The sequence below is a fragment of the Sarcophilus harrisii genome, chromosome 3 (assembly GCF_902635505.1).
Source record: "Sarcophilus harrisii chromosome 3, mSarHar1.11, whole genome shotgun sequence".
In the NCBI taxonomy this organism is placed as follows: Eukaryota; Metazoa; Chordata; class Mammalia; order Dasyuromorphia; family Dasyuridae; genus Sarcophilus; species Sarcophilus harrisii.
In genome coordinates this window covers 351,480,680-351,499,638 of record NC_045428.1, presented here as the reverse complement: position 1 = coordinate 351,499,638, position 18,959 = coordinate 351,480,680, and positions in this window count along the sequence as shown.

The window sequence follows — 18,959 nt, the reverse complement described above, 5'->3', positions numbered from 1 at the left end:
AAATAGCACTTTCAGATTTTCAAAGAACTCACCCCAAAATATTACTCTTCACAGTTCTCAGAACTCTATCATTTAATTGTTGAATTTTAAAGAAAAATGTTCATGGGAAATATTCTTTAAATTCTGATAAAGGATGCAAAAAAGTGATCAGCATTGTTAGAAGTCTAACATCTGCTTTAACCTCTTCTCTTCACCCCACCCCATCCCCCAAAATCACACAAGCATATTGTGAATAACTGACCAGAGCCACGCTATATTAGCAATTCCTGCTAAGTAGGACCTATGCTGCCTTTTCAACCATTTTCAACATCTTTTGTGGTGCAATCAAGCAAGCAGTGATCTGACTGGGTTGTTAATATAGCTCACATCACCAGATTGATCATGCACTCAGGTTGTCCACCTGTTATCCCTCCCTCTCCCTGTATGAATAGCCTTTTTTCTTTTTGTGAGCTCCATGAGCCATGTGAGCCACCTCTTCTCTTTCAGGCATACATTTCCCTGATGACCTTTCCTCCCATTCTTCTTGGTAGTCTGGTCAATTCAAATCAATTCAATTCAGATCTGTCTAGGTTAATTTAAACCTAGGCAAGTTACAGGATTACTGAATTTGCAAATTGGAAGGAATTTTGGTGATAAACTAGTCCACCATATAAGGAAGGAATCCTCATGGTAAGGTCTTCCCGAAAGGTTGATGATCACTTGAGCATGTTATACCAGAGATTCCTTTCTGACATGGATTGGACTAGAGGGCCACTGAAGTCTCTATCAGGTCTCAAATTCAGTGAAGTCTATCCATCCTCCATGTGACAGTACTTCCCATATTTGAATATAACTATCATTTCCCTCCTCCAAATTGAGAGTTCTCTTCTACAAGTCAAACATGTTCAGTTTTTTTGAGCAAGTTTCAACTGACATGATCTCATATGCCTTCCTTGTTCTGACTGCCCCATTTCTGCACAGTCTTCAGTTTCTGAATGCCCTTTGTAAACTGTCTCACCTAGAAGTGAATTCAATATTCCAAATGAAGTCTAATGAAAACAGTGCAGTGAGATTATCTTCAGCTAATTCCCCAAATTTATACCTTGCTTAAAGTCAACACAAGATCCCATTTGCATTTTACTCACTCACAAGGAATTTGAAGACCCCTCAAAAAAAATTCCTGGGTCTTTTTTTTTTTTTTAACAATTGCTTCTTAATCAACTGTCTCCCAACTTATTCTTGTGAAGTTGATTTTTTCAACTAAAATAACATTGCATCCCTTCTGAATTTCATCTTCTTAAATTCAGTCCAATGTTCTAGCTTGTTAAGACCCTTAAAATCTTAGTACTTTGATGAGTTAACCAATGAGTATTTATTAAGTGCCCACTGTTTACCAGGCTCTAGGTTATGGCTTTAGAAATATAAATAGAATGAATGAAACTATTCCCACTTATAATCAGTTTACATTCAAATGAATGAGACAAGAAAAACATGTATAAATATATTATGAATAAATATAAAAGGTTTAAATACAAATTAGTTTAAAAGGAGGCATTTGGGGAAGAAGGACACTGGAAGTTAGGTTGAGGGACCAGGAAAGACTTTGTGCAAAAAATAGTACTTCACATATTTCTTAAAGAAAGAGAGGTATGAGACAGAAACAAGGAGGAAATACATTCCAGGTATGGAGCATGTAAAAATACAGAGATGAGATATATAAGAAAGAGAGGGAAGTAAATAGTTTGGGTGGACACCATTTGCAAATTCAATAAAATCATTTTGCCTTTATTCAAGTCACTGATAAAAGTGCTAAACAACATAGGACCATGTTCAGATAACAAAGTATCTTTGCTAGAGGATTCCTGTCATATTGACTTTATTACAAACTATCTTTGAAATTGGGCAATCCATCCAGCTCTGAATCTATCCAATCATAGTTAATTCAATAAATATTCATCAAGCAGCACTATGAGCAAAGTGCTATGCTGTTAAAGAAGAAAGAGACATACTTTTAAAGAGCAGAGTTTTATTAAGGACAAAGAGAAGTACATGTTGAAAGAAAATAGTTACACAAAGAAAATGTAAGACTTGCAGAGGACAAATAACTTCAAAATCTGATTGGGAAGACAACATTTTCTGTGGTGTGCTTTCTAAAGCCCCCAAATTGGGGTGCCAAAATGTATGCTTTCTAGAGCCCCCATGCTTGGGTGCCAAAATACACCATCCGGATAGCTCTCTGGAGGATCTCAGGAACAGCCCAAATCCTTGGTCTTAGTGGAGGAGTGAAGAAGGCAGGAGACCCACAAGGCTGGTCAAAGATGGATTCCCTTTATTTCAAGTCCTCTCAGCACCTAAATACCTTAGTATAATTTCATTACTACAGGACAATGAGCATGTGCCAACTATAGAACCATTACATCACCGCATCACCACAGCACACTGCTCAAGTGCTAACTATAAGCACCCTGCTATTGATATATAAATGCCGCTTTATTGTAATTATCCCTTGCTTCAAGTAAACACAGGTGGTCATGCTCCCTTGACTTCTCAGGAAGGGTGAGATGCCCCAAGGGAAGAAGGGGAGCTGAATCAGACATTGTCAGCAGTTTTCCTCTGGGCTGAAGGGTCTTATACCTTACCCAGAGTTCCTCCACTCTGCAGCTCTCTACAATTTTCAACTTTAGGGAAGGCATTCTAATCTGTTTTTCAGGTTAAATTTAATGGAGGAGTCACTTGAAGTTAACATTAAACAAAGAGAAGAACTTTAAGAGTAAAGATGAAAGAAGAGGAAAATAGGGGGAAAGGCATAGGTGGATATCCATTCCAGGTATGAGGAACAGCCTGAGCAAAGAAGAAAAAAGGACAAGTATGTGGAATAGAAAAATCTAAGACCAAAAGAAAGAAGAGAAAAATCTGAGACTATAGAATTGGAACAATGAATTCCATTTTTTTCAGAGGATAAGAACAAGTACATGAAGGACAAGAAAAGAGAAAGAAAAAGAGGAGGAAGAGGAGGAGAAGGAGAAGAAGGAGAAAAAGAAGAGAGAAGAAAAAGAAAGAAGAAGGAAGAAGAAGAAGAAAGAAGAAGAAACAAAGAAGAAGAAAGAAGAAAGAAAAGAGCCAAATCAGGAATAAGGCTTTTGATCTAGCCCTAATATAGATATAAGGCATTCATAGCTTCACAGTGATTCAAAGTAGCCCAGCAAAAAAAACAAAAAAAGACACCAGTTATCAAATATATAAATGGATTTGTGACCTCATCAGTCATCCTCTTCTACAAATACACACAATCTTCTGCCACCTCTTCCTTTGATCATAGAATCATAGAATTTAACTGCTAGGTGGCACAGCAAATAAAGTGCCAGGCCTGGAGTCAGGAAAACTCATCTTTGTGAGTTGAAATCTGGCCTCAGGTACTTATTAGCTGTGTGACCCTGGGCAAGTCAATTAACCCTATTTGTCTCATTTACTTCTTCTGTAAAATGAGCAGGAAAAGACAATAGCAAACTACTCCGTCATCTTTGCCAAGATAAAGTCACAAAAAGTCAAACAAAACTTCAAACAATTAGACACCAACAAAAGCACTGAAAGGGCCATTAAAAAAAATGGGCCATATGTCTTCAACAATTAGAGGATCCAAATCAGTTCCAATTGATCAATAATGAACAGAATCAGCTACACCCAGCAAAAGAACACTGGAAAATGAATGTGGACCACAACATGACATTTCACTCTTTCTATTATTGTTTGCTTACATTTTTGTTTTTCTTCTCAGGTTATTTTTACTTTCTTTCTAAATCTTATTTTTCTTGTGTAGCAAGACAATTGTATAAATATGTATACATATATTGTATTTAACATATACTTTAACATATATGGGACTACTTGCCATTTAGGGGAGAGGGTGGAGGGAAGGAGGGGAAAAGTAGTTTTGCAAGTGTCATTGTTGAAAAATTACCCATGCATATGTTTTGTCAATAAAAAGCTATAATAAAAAGGCCATAAAAAGTCCAACATTCTTCATTTTACAAATGAAGAAAATGAGCCCTAGCAAGCCCTATGATTTCCTCAGTCATACAATTAAGAGAAGTATAACTGGAATTCAATTCTATCTTCTCACAATGCAGTGTACTTTCCATTGACCCTGGATTAAATGGGATTCTTTGGCTTTTTAAGCCAAGGTCTTCAATAGGTCTCCTGTTATGAGCCAAAACTTGAAACAAGGTGTTAACTCAATGGAATCGTTAGAAACAATGTTTATGTTTACACTTTTGAGAGTTCACACATTAGTTCACAAGTTTGGGAGATTTCAGGATTCAGTATGAGATTCACAAGTTTACACCTCCCACAATCCCACTCTCTCAGAGGAAGAGTCAACCTTTGGGTTCACACCTTTAAGAGATCATATATAAGAAGCTCTTAGAGCTTCAATCAAGAGACTTGAAGAGATTGAAAAGTGAGAAGTCAGTTGAGGAGATTGAGAAGATAGAGATTGCAGTCAGGCAGAACTGGGGATTCGGAAGAGGAGAGGCTGAAGCTGGCAGAAGCAGAGGCAAAGGACTAGCAACAAGAGCTGTCAGAACCAAGGAAAGCTCACTGGGCTATTTTGGAAGAGTCAATAAAGGATTATACTTGAATCCCTGGCTGCATTTGAGAAAAGAAGAGAACACCACATTTTGGCACCATTTGAGTGGGACTGACAGAACCTTGATTTCAGTGGAAAAACCTCTGATCTTGATTCCAGTGGAAAAGCCTCCAATCCTGATTCAGTGGAAAAGTCTTCTCGATCCAGAAATTAGAGTGAGTACAACAAAGAAATTTTGTTAAAAGAGTTAAAGTAGGATTTCAGCTAAGATGGGACAGATGTTTAGAAAATAGCCTTCGGTTTCTCTTTAAGGAAAATGTTTAGAGAGCATTGTCAAGGTTATGAAAAGCTAAGGTTTGATTATAATTTGGAGCAGATCACTGAATTTTTAGAAACTGTAAAGTACATATGTCCTTGTTTCTCTATGGAAAAAGAATTGGATCTAAAGGAATGGAAATTAGTAGGAGAGGAACTTTGTCAGTTCTACAATAAAAATGGACCTGACTCAATTTCCAAAGACAGACTTAATACATATAATTTAATACAACTGGCTTTAGGAAATTATATAAGTGTTAGAATAAAGAAAAAGAAGAAAGAGCAGGAAGGGGAGGTGCCAACTAAACTAGGTGAAAGGATGAAGAATCAGATAAGCAGGAGAAATTAGATCATTCTACATCTCATGACCCTCTCCCTTCAATTAATCCTTCATGGGTAGAGGGAAAAGGAGGAGAGGGAGAGGCAGAAACACAATCAGCATCTCCTGTGAAGCAGAATATGACAAGATTAGAAAAGGCATTAATTAAGGCAAAAAATGAAGGACAAGATATATCTGATTTTATAAATGCATATCCTGTGATTGAAGAGCTTGACTCTTCAGGTCAAAAAAGGAGAAGATACACTCCTTTTAATCTGGAAAAAATTAAGGATTTGAAAAAGGGTTGCACTCTTTATGGGGATGCATCCTCTTAGGGTTAGAGTGGCTTGATTCAATCGTTCTGGGATAGCATCTGCTTTTAGACCTAGAGAAAGTACTGCCCATGTGTGGAGTAATCCTCTGATGAGATTAACATTCAAATTGGAAGTTCTATAGGAAGAACTACTCAATTGTCTACCTCTAGGAGTCGTAATTGTCCGGGAGTCAAGTCTTGGGTTGGTACTATATATGAGTCGAATGACAAATCTTCGTAGTCAGTGTATTTGTAGCTTCAGTACCACTGATGGCCCATGGCCTTGACTGTAAGGTAAGGGTTGAAAATTTCATCTATTATAAATCTTGGACCAAGCTCCAAGATATCATACATTAAATTAATATTAAAATGTTACTAGATAGTTTGTCTTATAAAATCTTAACCCCGAGTGATTGGAAATTCATAGCAGGACATGTTTAGAATCTGGACAAAACTTGTTGTGGCTTTCAGAGTATCATGAATTATATAGGATTCAAGCCCAATGAAATAGGCAAACAAGAGTTAATGTAGAAATCACTTTTGACCAACAAGCTGGTGAAGGTCACTATGCAGAGAATTCAGAACAGATTTATTATCCCATAACAGTGTATGAGCAAATTTCTAAGGCTGCAGTAAAAACTTGGTGTTCCCTCCCTGGACAAAAAGATTGAGGGGAAGTTTTCACAAAAATAGAGCAAGGTCCCAATGAACCTTTTGCAGATTTTGTGGGACGTTTGCAAATGGCTGTACAAGAACCACTGGAGATAATTCAGCTACAGAAATAATGACCAGACATCCAGCTAAAGAAAATGCCAGTAAGATTTTCAAAAGAATTACATGGGGACTAGACAAAGATGTTCTTTTAGAGGAGATCATAAGACACTGTGCCACAGTTGGCACAAATGCTTATTATACCCAAACTATGATGAACATGGGAAGACAAGGTCCTTCTTGGCACGGGATTTTTAGAGAAATTTGTCAATGTTTTCATTGTGGAAAAGTTGGACATTTTAGAGCTCAGTATAAATATGGAGATAGAGTGAGAAGACAAGGTGAGAGAAAACCCAAAACCCTATGTCCAAAATGCAACCAAGGCTTCCACTGGGCCTCAGACTTATAGACTGACTCAAAGAAATGAGAGGCAGGACCAAGCTCCAAGATATCATACAAAAGACAGATGGGGCATGATGGCAGCTGAAGTTATACCTAGAGAGTCTTTAGAAGGTCAGGACTCTGGTGTAATCAATCAGCCTAAAAGTAATCACATGGCACAAAGAGATTACATGATCAACCAGCAGAAAAGCAATGAGATAGCAGCAAGGGATTACAGTTGGGGAGAATACAGGCTTTTTAACCCAACAGGGCAGTGTCCAATGCAAACAGCTCCAATGTAATTGCCAGATGATGAGGAGAAATCCCAAAAGTGGTAAATAGAAGGAAATTAGATAGGTTAACTGCCTAGGAGAGAGGATTTGCTTGTGTTCCTACAGACAGAGAAGGAAACAGAAGGACTTGAAAACCATCAGGAATCATTGGATTCCTTGAGATGAAAAATTGTTGATGAGACTATTGTAGTACTTCAAAGCTTGCAGGAATTATTGGATTCCTGGCACATGAATTAATGGACAATAGATTCCTTTTGGACTATTTCTAGGATTTATGGACATGTATAAATTTTCATGTTGATTCATGCTATTTGTTACATCACTTCTAGCCTGTATTATATTGCTATGTGTTTATGTAATTTATGTAATTATGTGTAATACCTCCCATACTGATGGATTTATGTATACTTGTTTCAAGTGAGCCCCTTCAGAAACCCGCTAATGTGATTTGATTTCCCATTTCCTTTGGTGTTTTCATCTCCCTTCCTGAGCAGTCAGGGAGGGTGTGACCACCTCCTTTTTATGGTGTTTTCACTTCTTTTTTGAGCAGTCAGGAGAGGCATGATCACCTTCTTTTTTGGGGTTCTCACCTCCTTGAGAAGTCAGGGAGGTCATGACCACCTTATGTTCTAAATCAAAAGAAAGCAGGAGATGTTATGAGCCAGAACTTGAAATAAGGTGTTAACTCAATGGAATCGATAGAAACAATACTTATGTTTACATCTTTGAGAGTTCACATATTAGTTCACAAATTTGGGAGATTTCAGGATTCAGTATGAGATTCACAAGTTTACACCACCCACAATCCCACTCTTTCAGAGGAGGAGTCAACCTTTGGGTTCACATCTTTAAGAGGTCATATATAAGAAGCTCTTAGAGCTTCAATCAAGAGACTTGAAGAGATTGAGAAGTGAGAAGTCAGTTGAGGAGATTGAGAAGCTAGAGACTGCAGTCAGGCAGAACTGGGGATTCGGAAGAGGAGAGAGGCTGAAGCTGGCAGAAGCAGAGGCAAAGGACTAGCAACAAGAGCTGTCAGAACCAAGGAAAGCTTACTGGGCTATTTTGGAAGAGACAATAAAGGATTGTACTTTAATCCCTGGCTGTATTTGAGAAAAGAAGAGAACACCACAGTCTCCATTCATCCTGATGGCACTGGAGTGCAAAATGAGGCTGGTAACTTTTCACAGACCTCCCTCACTTTAGTCCAATTTATTTGGATATCATGGCATCACCTCTCAGATGTCATGGTTCTCTTTGAGGACAAGGACAAAAAACAATCTCTGTGAATAAATTTGGCCAACAAACTGGAATTGATCAGTTGGAAGACTCTTTCCTTCTTTCTTTCTCCTTCCTTCCTTTCTTCCTCCCTTCCTTTTTCCCCTCCCTTCTTTTCTTCCTACCTTTTGTCTTTCTTTCTTCCTTCCTTTCCCCTTCCTTTCTTTCCTCCTTCCCTCCTTCCATCCCCGTGTCTACATGATATCATACTCTTATTACAGGTGCTCTTAAAAGCATTTTTTCCTCTTTCACACCTTTGAACCTTCCTAATATATCTTGGAATGTACTAGCTACATTTCTTTCTTAAGGACCAGGCCTTAAACCAAAACCTATCTAATTATAATTGGCCACAAATAGATCCTAGGCCAAGTACCACTGGTCATTTTTTGGTTCCTGATTAACTCAGTTTGAATGTAAATAGCAATCATTTCTGCTTTGGACAAAAACCCTGAGAGTTTTTCCTTTCCAAGATTCATTCATTCATTTTCTTTTTAGATTTTTTTTTTGATTAATTGAAAGAGGAGATTCTTTACCTCAGTTGCTACCCAGCCTTAATCACTGAATGGGGATGGCTTCAGTCAAACTGAGACCTGTTGAAGACCTTAATTTAAAAAGATCAAGGTCTCCCACTGCATCCAGGACCATCTGCAGCAATTTTGGTCTGTATCTTACCATTGGACCCAGATGGCTCTGGAGGGGAAAGTGAGGCAGGTGACCTCGCACAGCACTCCTTCTCTTAAGTCTATTTGCTTGCATGTCATGGCATTCCCTTCCTGATCTTATGGTCCTCTTCAAGAACAAAGGATAAATATAAACGAATTAGAGTTGGTAATGAAGAAACCAAGTTATCACTCTTTGCAGATGATATGATGGTATACTTAGAGAACCCTAGAGAATGAACTAAAAAACTATTAGAAATAATCCACAACTTCAGCAAAGTTGCAGGATACAAAATAAATCCACATAAATCATCAGCATTTTTATACATCATTAACAAAATCAAATAGCAAAAGGTACAAAGAGAAATTCCATTTAAAATAACTGTTGATAGTATAAAATATTTGAAAATATCTCTGCTAAGGGAAAGTCAGGAACTATATAAGCAAAACTACAAAACACTTTCCACACAAATAAAATCAGATCTAAACAAGTGGAAAAATATTAAGTGTTCTTAGATAGGTTGAGTGAATATAATAAAGATGATAATACTACCTAAAGTAATTTATTTATTTAGTGCTATACCAATCAAACTCTCAAAAAACTATTTTACTGACCTAGAAAAGATATCAACAAAATTCATCTGGAAGAGCAAAAAGGTCAAGAATTTCAAGGGAATTAATTAAAAAATAAAAAGCAAATGAAAGTGGCCTAGCTGTACCAAATCTAAAATGATATAATAAAACAGCAGTTATCAAAACCATTTGGTAATGGCTAAGGAAATAAAGAAGTTGATCAGTGAAGTAGGTTAGATTCACAGGACAAAATAGTCAATGACTATAGTAATCTAGTGTTTGACAAACCCAAGGACCCCAGCTTTTGGGATAAGAATTCACTATTTGACAAAAATTGATGGGAAAATTGTCAGCTAATGTGGCAGATATTAGACATAGACCCACACCTAACACTGTATACCTAGATAAGCTCGAAATGGGTTCATGATCTAGACATAATGAATCATATTATAAACAAATTAGAAGAACATAGGCTAGTTTGCCTCTCAAATCTGTGGAGGAAGAAGGAAATTGTGCCCAAAGAAGAACTAGAGATCATTATTGATCAAAAAATAGATAATTTTGATTATATTAAGTTAAAAAAATTTTGTACAAACAAAACCAACGCAGAGACAATTAGAAGGAAAGCAACAAACTTGGAAAACATTTTTTATATTCAAAGATTCTGATAAAGGCCTCATTTCTAAAATATATAAAGAATTAATTTACTTTTATAAGAATTCAAGCCATTCATATACATATGATATAAATATCAATATATAGATATATATTATATATCTATATATCTATATATATATATTTGCTGAGGCAATTGGGGTTAAGTGACTTGCAGCTAGGAAGTGTTAAGTATCTCAGACCAGATTTGAACTCAGATTCTCCTGACTTCAGGGCTGATGCTCTATACACTGTGCCACCTAGCTGCCCCTCAAGCCATTCTCCAATTGATAATGGTCAAGATATGACCAAAGGATATGAATAGACAATTTTAAGATGAGGAAATTGAAACTATTTGTAGCCACATGAAAATGTTCTCCAAATCACAATTGATCAGAGAAATGCAAATTAAGACAACTCTGGGACATGACTACACATCTGTCAGTTGGCTAAGATGACAGGAAAAGATAAAGACGAATGTTGTAGGGGATGTGGAAAAAGTGGGACACTGATACATTGTTGGTGGAATTGTGAATGGATCTAACCATTCTGGAGAGCAATTTGGAATTATGCTCAAAAAGTTATCAAATTGTGCATACTCTTTGACCCAGCGGTGTTTCTACGGGGCATATATCTCAAAGAGATCTTAAAGAAGGGAAAGGGACTCACATGTGCAAAAATGTTTGTCACAGCCCTTTTTGTAGTGGCAAGAAACTAGAAACTGAATGGATGTCTATCAATTGTAAAATGGCTGAATAAATTATGGTCTATGAATGTTACAGAATATTATTGTTCTGTAAGAAAAGACCAACAGGATGATTTATGAGAGTTCTGAAGAGACTTACATGAACTGATGCCGAGTGAAATGAGCAGAACCAGAATTATATATTTCAACAACAATACTGTATGATGATTAATTCTGATGATCATGACTCTCTTCAACAATGAGATGATCCAAACCAGTTCCAATTGTTCAATAATGAAGAGAGCCATCTATACCCAGAGAGAGAACTGTGAGAACAGAGTGTGGTTCATAACATAGCATTCTCACTCTTTCTGTTGATGTTTGCTTGCATTTTTGTTTTCTTTTCAGGTTTGTTTGTTTTTTTCCCTCTTGATCCAATTTTTCTTGTGCAGCAAGATAACTATATAAACATGTATACATATATTGGATTTAACATATATTTTAACATATTTAACATGTATTGGACTACCTGCCATCTAGGCAAGGGGGTAAAGGAAAGGAGGGAAAAATTTGGAACAGAAAGTTTTGCTAGGGTCATTGTTGAAAAATTACCCATGCATATATTTTGTAAATGAAAAGCTTTAATAAAATTATTTAAAATGAAAGATAAATAACAATTTTTCTTTATTGTTCCACTTCCACCCTCAGCTACCATGATTCATTTTAATCAAATTTTACCTATATGTAAGGCATCATAGAGAATGGATATAGCATCAGTCTCAAGGCCAGGAAGGCCTGAGTTCAAGTACTGCCTCTGGTACATAATGACAAGCCATTAAGTCCTAGAATAAAATTTTACCAAACTAAAATTTGCAGAGATCATGCAACTAGTTTTCCATTGGAATAAAGGGAAAGAAACTAGTTTGATTGATTGCCTTCTGTCTCAGATTATTTTGAAATACTCAATGAAGAAACTCACAAAGGAATTGCCATGGCACTCTGTTGGATGCTTACCTGAATTGGTAGAAAAAGTCTTCCCACTGGGAGTTGCTTAAAGTAATGAAAGAAAAGATCTAGGTATCATTCCTATCATTATCCTTCAGCTATATAAAAATCCTCCAGAGAACTTGTATAGTACAATTATCACTGGGTCCTACACCCACAGAAGAGATGATTCTATTTAAGTTAAAATGTGTTTTTAACGTATGCACATTGTCAAACTTGTGATTTTATAACACACCCGTGCTGAGAAACCCAACAAGGTAATAATCTATTGACATTTTTCAGAGACTAATTTTTTTTTGGTGTAAAGGGAAAGAAACAAGTTTGACTAATCACTGTCTGTCTCAGATTATTTTGAAATAATCATTTAAAAGACCCACAAAGGAATTGCCATGGTACTTTGCTGGAAAGTCCAGTTCTGGCTATGGCTCCTGGAAATGACTTTGTTCACTCACTTAGACTTACCTTTTTATGGAGAATAAGAGTATAGGGCAGAATAATATAATGAATGGAGTTCCAGCTTTGGATTGGGAAGAACTGGCTTCAGGTCCTGCGTTTGTAGCTATATCTATGCAACCATATATGTGTTGCTTAGACTTTGCTCCAAGAAACTTTATAAGCATCTATGTAAGGTAGTCTGCACTAGGGAAGTAAGTTTTCACAACAAGATGTTCTCTAAATCAAAGAAAACAGACCTGGACCCAAAACAAACAAACAAGGCAGAAAACAACTTTTTTTATATATACAGAAAAGACTTTGAAAGGAAATTAAGGAAAATAATAAGAACACCTCAGGGAAGCATGAGCTACCTACATGAATCACCTTTCCCTTGATCTTCTAACTCCTTTCAGACTGAATCTCATTACTAATCTAGGTGTTTTTGACTTGATTCCCTGAAAATTCACTAAATGCCCCAAATTCACTATTCCCTTCACTTTTATAACTGCCACTCTTGGTCTCATTCTTGTTTTATACCTATTTTTCATCATAGGGCCAACAAGTAATCAAAACCAAGTGAGAAAAAGTTTCCCTGAAGCCAATGATCTGGTGACCTTGAATATACTTTCTTTGGGTTGGGACTCTAATACCAGGTATGCTAATAAATACATAAAAATAGTTTCACAACCCTATAACGAACCCTAATGGAGTCAAAGTTAACTACTGTATTCCTGTCATTTCCCATATAACAGCTTCAAAAGGACATTTTTCTTTGAAAAGAGACAAACCATTAGTTGTTGGAGCAACTTTCTCTCATCTTAATTTTACATCAAAGTTTTGATTTTTTTTTCTGCAGCCTGCATTTCAGTCATAACTTTGATGGTCATTTTCATGCAAAGGACCAGGAAAGTGGTGTTAATTAACTTTACCTGATGTAAGTATGCCTGATGATCATTTAAAGTTATTGTCATTTGAAGCAGGAGGACAAGGTGGCCTTGTTTAGAAACAAAGTGAACTTTCTCCAACTCCTACCTGTAATGATGTAGATATTTCATTTGCACAGACTGTACTCTCAGACATATGACATTTGCTAAGAAATAAGTTCAGTTTAACTCATAACATTAAAACTAAAACTCTCCTTTCATTTCACAAATACTCTGAGATGAATTCAAACTCCAATAAAAATAATTTTAAGAAAATAAGAAAAAAATATTTTTTCAATATGATTTTAAAGGGTTTTGTCTCATTAGTATGTTGTGATTTTGGAGGAAGAATGTGATTATCCTTGGTCACAGCAAATAATACAGCAATTAACTTTTGGTGGTATAAATTGTTTCTTAGTATGGTGAAGGCAAGAGTGAGAAAATCCCTTTATCAATATGACCTGGTTCTTTTTCTGTAACTTATATGCAGTCTTAAGAGATTTGCCCCTAGCACTAGGAGGTTAAATAATTTGTCCTGGGTGACAACCATACAAACAGTATGTGTCAGAGACATTACTTAAACCTACATCTTAAACCAACCCTCCCCACCCCTCCCCCCGCCACAAAATCAAATTATATTAGTTCACATCAATGTTGTTTAACTTTTGAATATGGTGTATGTTATTTTCTGCTATTATTTTTATGGGTCAGAGTTAAGTGAGTTTTATACAATTCTATTGTATAGAAGCCAGAATTTTATTTATGTTTCTTTCAATTGAAAATTAAATTATTAAATTTCATGCAAGGTGCTTTTCTTCAATAAGGCATCCCTCTTTAGCTCACTCTCTCCCTCAAGAGAAAACACATTTATGACCATCCTTTGTTTGGCTAATACTGTAACATAATATATACAAGCCCATCAATCCATAGTGCCATGTTTTACTCTGCTCTAAATATCATTCCCATTCATACTGTGATCCAATTGAAAGATTCTTTCAAAATTCCAGTCTAAATAAATAACAAGCTAGCTTTCAGGCAAATAAATGAATTTGCATTGTTTTATATTCATCATAAATATTTCACTTAATTACTGAGATACCTTGTTCAGAAATACAAAACATTATAAATTAATTAGCACTGTCCCCACTGATTTTACAAAAGTTATGTAAAATGTGAAAGCCAAAAATAAAATCAACCACCAGAGCATAAATAGAACACACACCACAGACAGATGTCAAATACTACTGACATGGACTAACACAACTTGATTTTGTCACTACTATTTCTACCATTAAAACCTTAACTTTAGTAAGGTGTTACCCTCTTCATTATTAAAAGCAAGGTTAACTAAACTCTTTTATGATTCAAAAATAAAAATGAGGCAAGAAAACCCCTACAATAGTATCTTGAAAACTATCAAGGGAATTAGGTTTTTTTCTTTTCTTTTCTTTTTTGTGGTACAGTGGGGAAATTTTTTAAAATACAAAGAAGGAGGTTTTCTCAGCAATACAGTGATCCAAGACAATTCCAATAGACTTAGGATAGAAAATACCATCTGCTTCCAAAGGACTATGGAGACTAAATGTGGTTTGAAGAATACTATTTTCATTTTTAAAAAATATTTTCTTGTGATTTTTCCCTTTTGTTCTGATTTTTCTTTTACAACATAAACTAATATGGAAACAGGTTTGAAATGATTATACATGTATAACCTATATTAGATTGCTTGTGTTTTCTGGGGAAGGGGAAAGAGAGGGAGAGAGAAAAAAAATGGAACTCAAAATCTTACAAAAATGAATGCTGAAAAATATCTTTACATGTAATTAGAAAAAATAAAAAATAAAATACTATTAAGTGGGAGAAAAATACAAAGGTGTTAAATTTTTGAAGCTTTTGAATATCAACTATGTGAAACAAATTGCTATCTGAACCCCAAAGTTACAGAATATAGTATTTTACCTCAAAATAATTCAAAATATCTTTAATATTATTGAGAAACAGAAGTAAAGACAGTTTTCACTAGAAATCATTAGGTCATCTAAAAGAGATTATTCTTACATTCTTACTTCCAAACAACTAATGATTTATAATGTTTCTCGATGAAATGATGGTTCCATAAGAAACAGTGAGAGTAATTTCTGAACATAAACCCAAATTAACAAGATGCTCGGGTTTTATTATAGGATAAATTATATATTAATTTGTGGCCAATAAATTAGAATGGAATTTCTCCAGAATAAGTGGTATGAGTGAGTATCAAATGGATTCCTTAAACTCTTTCTACTTGTACCCATGCAAATTTATATATATGCATCACCCCACAGGGATTAAAAAGTTTTTCTTTTTAAAAGTCATTAATTACTCCTAATACTGTTATGAAGTATTTGGAGATTATCATTATTAAATGCATTTCCTAATTCTTTACTGAAAGCTATGTTGGAACCAATGATTTCCCTCTCTTCAGTTAAAATAACAATAGCCTAAAGGAATTAGTGCTCAAAAGAAAAAGACAAGAAACAACAAAAATATTTTGTTTAACTAAGTGAGAAGTACAGAAAATGGTTTGGTTTAAATCATACTCTATTCCATAAACAGTGAATCTCAGTCTGATTCCAGCAGACTCAAACAGCTGGTTTTCTCTGAGTAGCTGGGGAATCAACATAAATCCCTCTAATGCAAGCATCTTATCTTCAACATGACTGTTTTGGCAATACTGGAGAATGTCTAATAAAAGAAAACCAGTGAAATAAGAATATCACTTAAACATGAGAACAAAGAACACAGAAGTCTATAGTTGTTTGATGTAATATATTAATGCATATACAAAGAAAATATTGCTATGTGTGATATCCCAGTAAAACTCAAAACCAACTGAAACCAGAATCATTTTTTTATTGGAGGAATGATGAGAGTTGATATAGCACACAGGAACCAAAGACCAGACACCAAAGCTATTTTCTACACATTGCTAAGGAAATTTATTTGAATAAGAAAAGTTCTGGTAATCAATATATTGGTTTGACTGTTCAATTTCACTTGTTTTGACTATTTGTTTTTCTGATACATTAATGAAATTGAGAGTCTCCTTTTTAATTAGTTAGCAACTCCTGAACCAACTCAAATATAACTAGATAGGGTTAGTGGACTGATTACATTTCACTGAAATAATTGGTCTATTCTGTCAAATAAATGCAGGGACTAATTTTTGAACAGCTGTTTGACCGAATTTACCAAAGCTGGCTCATGATCTCTCAGCCAAAATAAATAAAATACACATAATATTCCATCCCACAGTTAAAGTTCCAGATTTTCTCATATGATACAATATACTGCAACACAAGACAACAAATATTACAGTCCTTATTATATGAAGAACACTGTGCTAGGCAATGGAAAGACAGAAAATTTATCCTAAGGTACCAGGTTGAGTTATGGCATTATGATTTGGGGATCATAAAATTAGATCTAAAAGAAACCTAAAAAGACATTCAATCCAAACTATCTTTTTTCACAGGTCAGAAAATGAGCCCCCCCAAATTGAATTACTCAAGATTATATGAATAGTAATTATCAGAGCATGAATTTGAATATACATCCTCTAACAACAAATCTAAAACTCATGCAGTACGTTGCCTCTACCCTTCTAGCTTCTATATTTTTCTCAATATCTTCATTTTATCACTGGCCTTGTCTATGGTATATCAAACATTCCATACTCATCATAATGATTTGACCTTTCACTTAATTTAAGAGTTGCTGATCATTTTTCCCCTGTTACTGAGCTACTTATTTATCATGAAAAATCACCCATCCAAACTTCAGTTGTTGTTTAATAATTTTTCAATTGTGTCCTACTCTGTGCCCACTGGAGAGTTTTCTCTGAGAAGATACTAGAGTGGTTTGTATTTCCAGTTCATTTTACAGAAGAAGAAACAAAGGCAAGTAAGATTAAGCGACTTACAGGAAAATGACTTCTCCTGACTAGTACCCTCTCTACTAAGCCACCTAGCTGCCTTCCATTGAAACTAGAGAACAGGAAATAAAGTCACATGATTTGATGGTATAAAATAGTTTCAAAGTATTTTTTCAATTGTTATCTTAATTAAAATAATTTCCTCAGGGTTCTTAAAACAAAACAAAAAAAAATAACTCAATTTACAAACTAAAGTCATTTGGAATTATTCTCAGAAATGAGAATGATCTACAACAATGAATAGCCAATGGGTTCCATTCAAGAAAAATGCATTAAATACCTACTAAAAATAAGGCCCATGCTAGATTGTCATAAATTTTTGAAATAGTATGAATGAACAAATGAAAAACCTGTATTAAGAATTCATCATGAGACAAGTACTAGCCTATATGCTGGGAACACAAAAATAAAAGTAAGAAAATACCTATCTTGAAGAGGTTAGCATTCTAAGGTGTGTGAAGGGAATGACAGGTAGGGTAAGGGCAGACAAATATTCCTTTACATATAAAGAAACAATGGCCAGGGAAAGGAGGTATGGTCTGGGACATAACAAGTTACACTGTTGTTTAAAGACTGGCATTTAATTGTTTCAATCATGTCCCCCTCTTTGTGAAGTCATTTGGAGTCTTCTTGTCTAGATACTGGAGTGCTTTGCCACTTCCTTCTCCAGCTCATCTTACAGAAGAAACAAAGGCAAACAGGATTAAATGGTTGCCCGGGGTCATACAGTTTAGGGCCTATGGTATATCTTGACATAAGCTTCTGAGGCCAGATTTGAACTCAAGAAGTTAATTCTTTTTGACTCCAGGCCCCAGTGATCTGTTCATTGTGCCACTTAGTAGCCATAGTTATACAAAAGAGGAGCCCATTTACACACTCTTACTAGATAGTAGTGATTTGATCATAGTTCTAAGAAAAAGAAATAGAAAAAAGAAGGTGGCAGAAGGGCCAGAAAAATAGTGAGAATATACGGTCTTCCCAATCCTGGTAGCAACCAGGGTGTCAGGAAAATTATTGAATCTTTTAAGTAATTTAGTTTCTAAGATACTCTAAGGCTATTGATATGCAGCAATAGAAGAATTTCCCACACTGGAAATCCCTATGCTAATGAAATCACAGGTCTGGACCATCCCTATCCTTCCCTCCCCCCCCCCAAAAAAAAAGAGAAATATTAGCTCTATTTTGGTTAATCTAATTTGGTAAATCTAATTTAATTAATGTTATCTAAAAGTAAATTCATTATTTGTTTCTCAAAATTATCTTTTCCTCTTAACTTTTTTCTTCCATCATGGATACCACCATATTCTTAGCAACTCAACTTCAAAATCTTAATCACTTTTGCCTCCTTTTTCTTCCTCATACCCATATATCAAACCATTCAGTAAATCATGGGAATTCTCTTTTAAAAAAATATATATTTTATTCATCCCTTCTTTTTCATTTTCACTTCGACCAACTTAATTTGAATTTCTATTGTTTCATGCATGGACAACCACAATCATCTCCTAAGGATTCTCCATAATTTTAGCCCCTTCTCCCTTTAATATGTCCTAAGTATATCTTCCAGACTAATCTTCCAAAGAATCCCTATTGTGCTCAATACTCTTCAATATTTCATCATTCTACTATTCAAGATCCTGAAATTCTTACTCTCACCTGTCTTTTTGGTTTTGGTTTCCACCCTTCCTATTTGCTTTCCCCCATACATATCTTGTACTTATTCACTAATTGCACTTATTCTTTTTCATGCCATTTCCTTTGTTCTTCCAGCCTACCTCTTTGACTATTAAACTTCTATTATTCAAAACCTAGCTAGTATCAATTTCTCTGTGAAGTGCATCCTGTTCACTCTAGTAAGAAGTACACTTAAGAATTTCCACT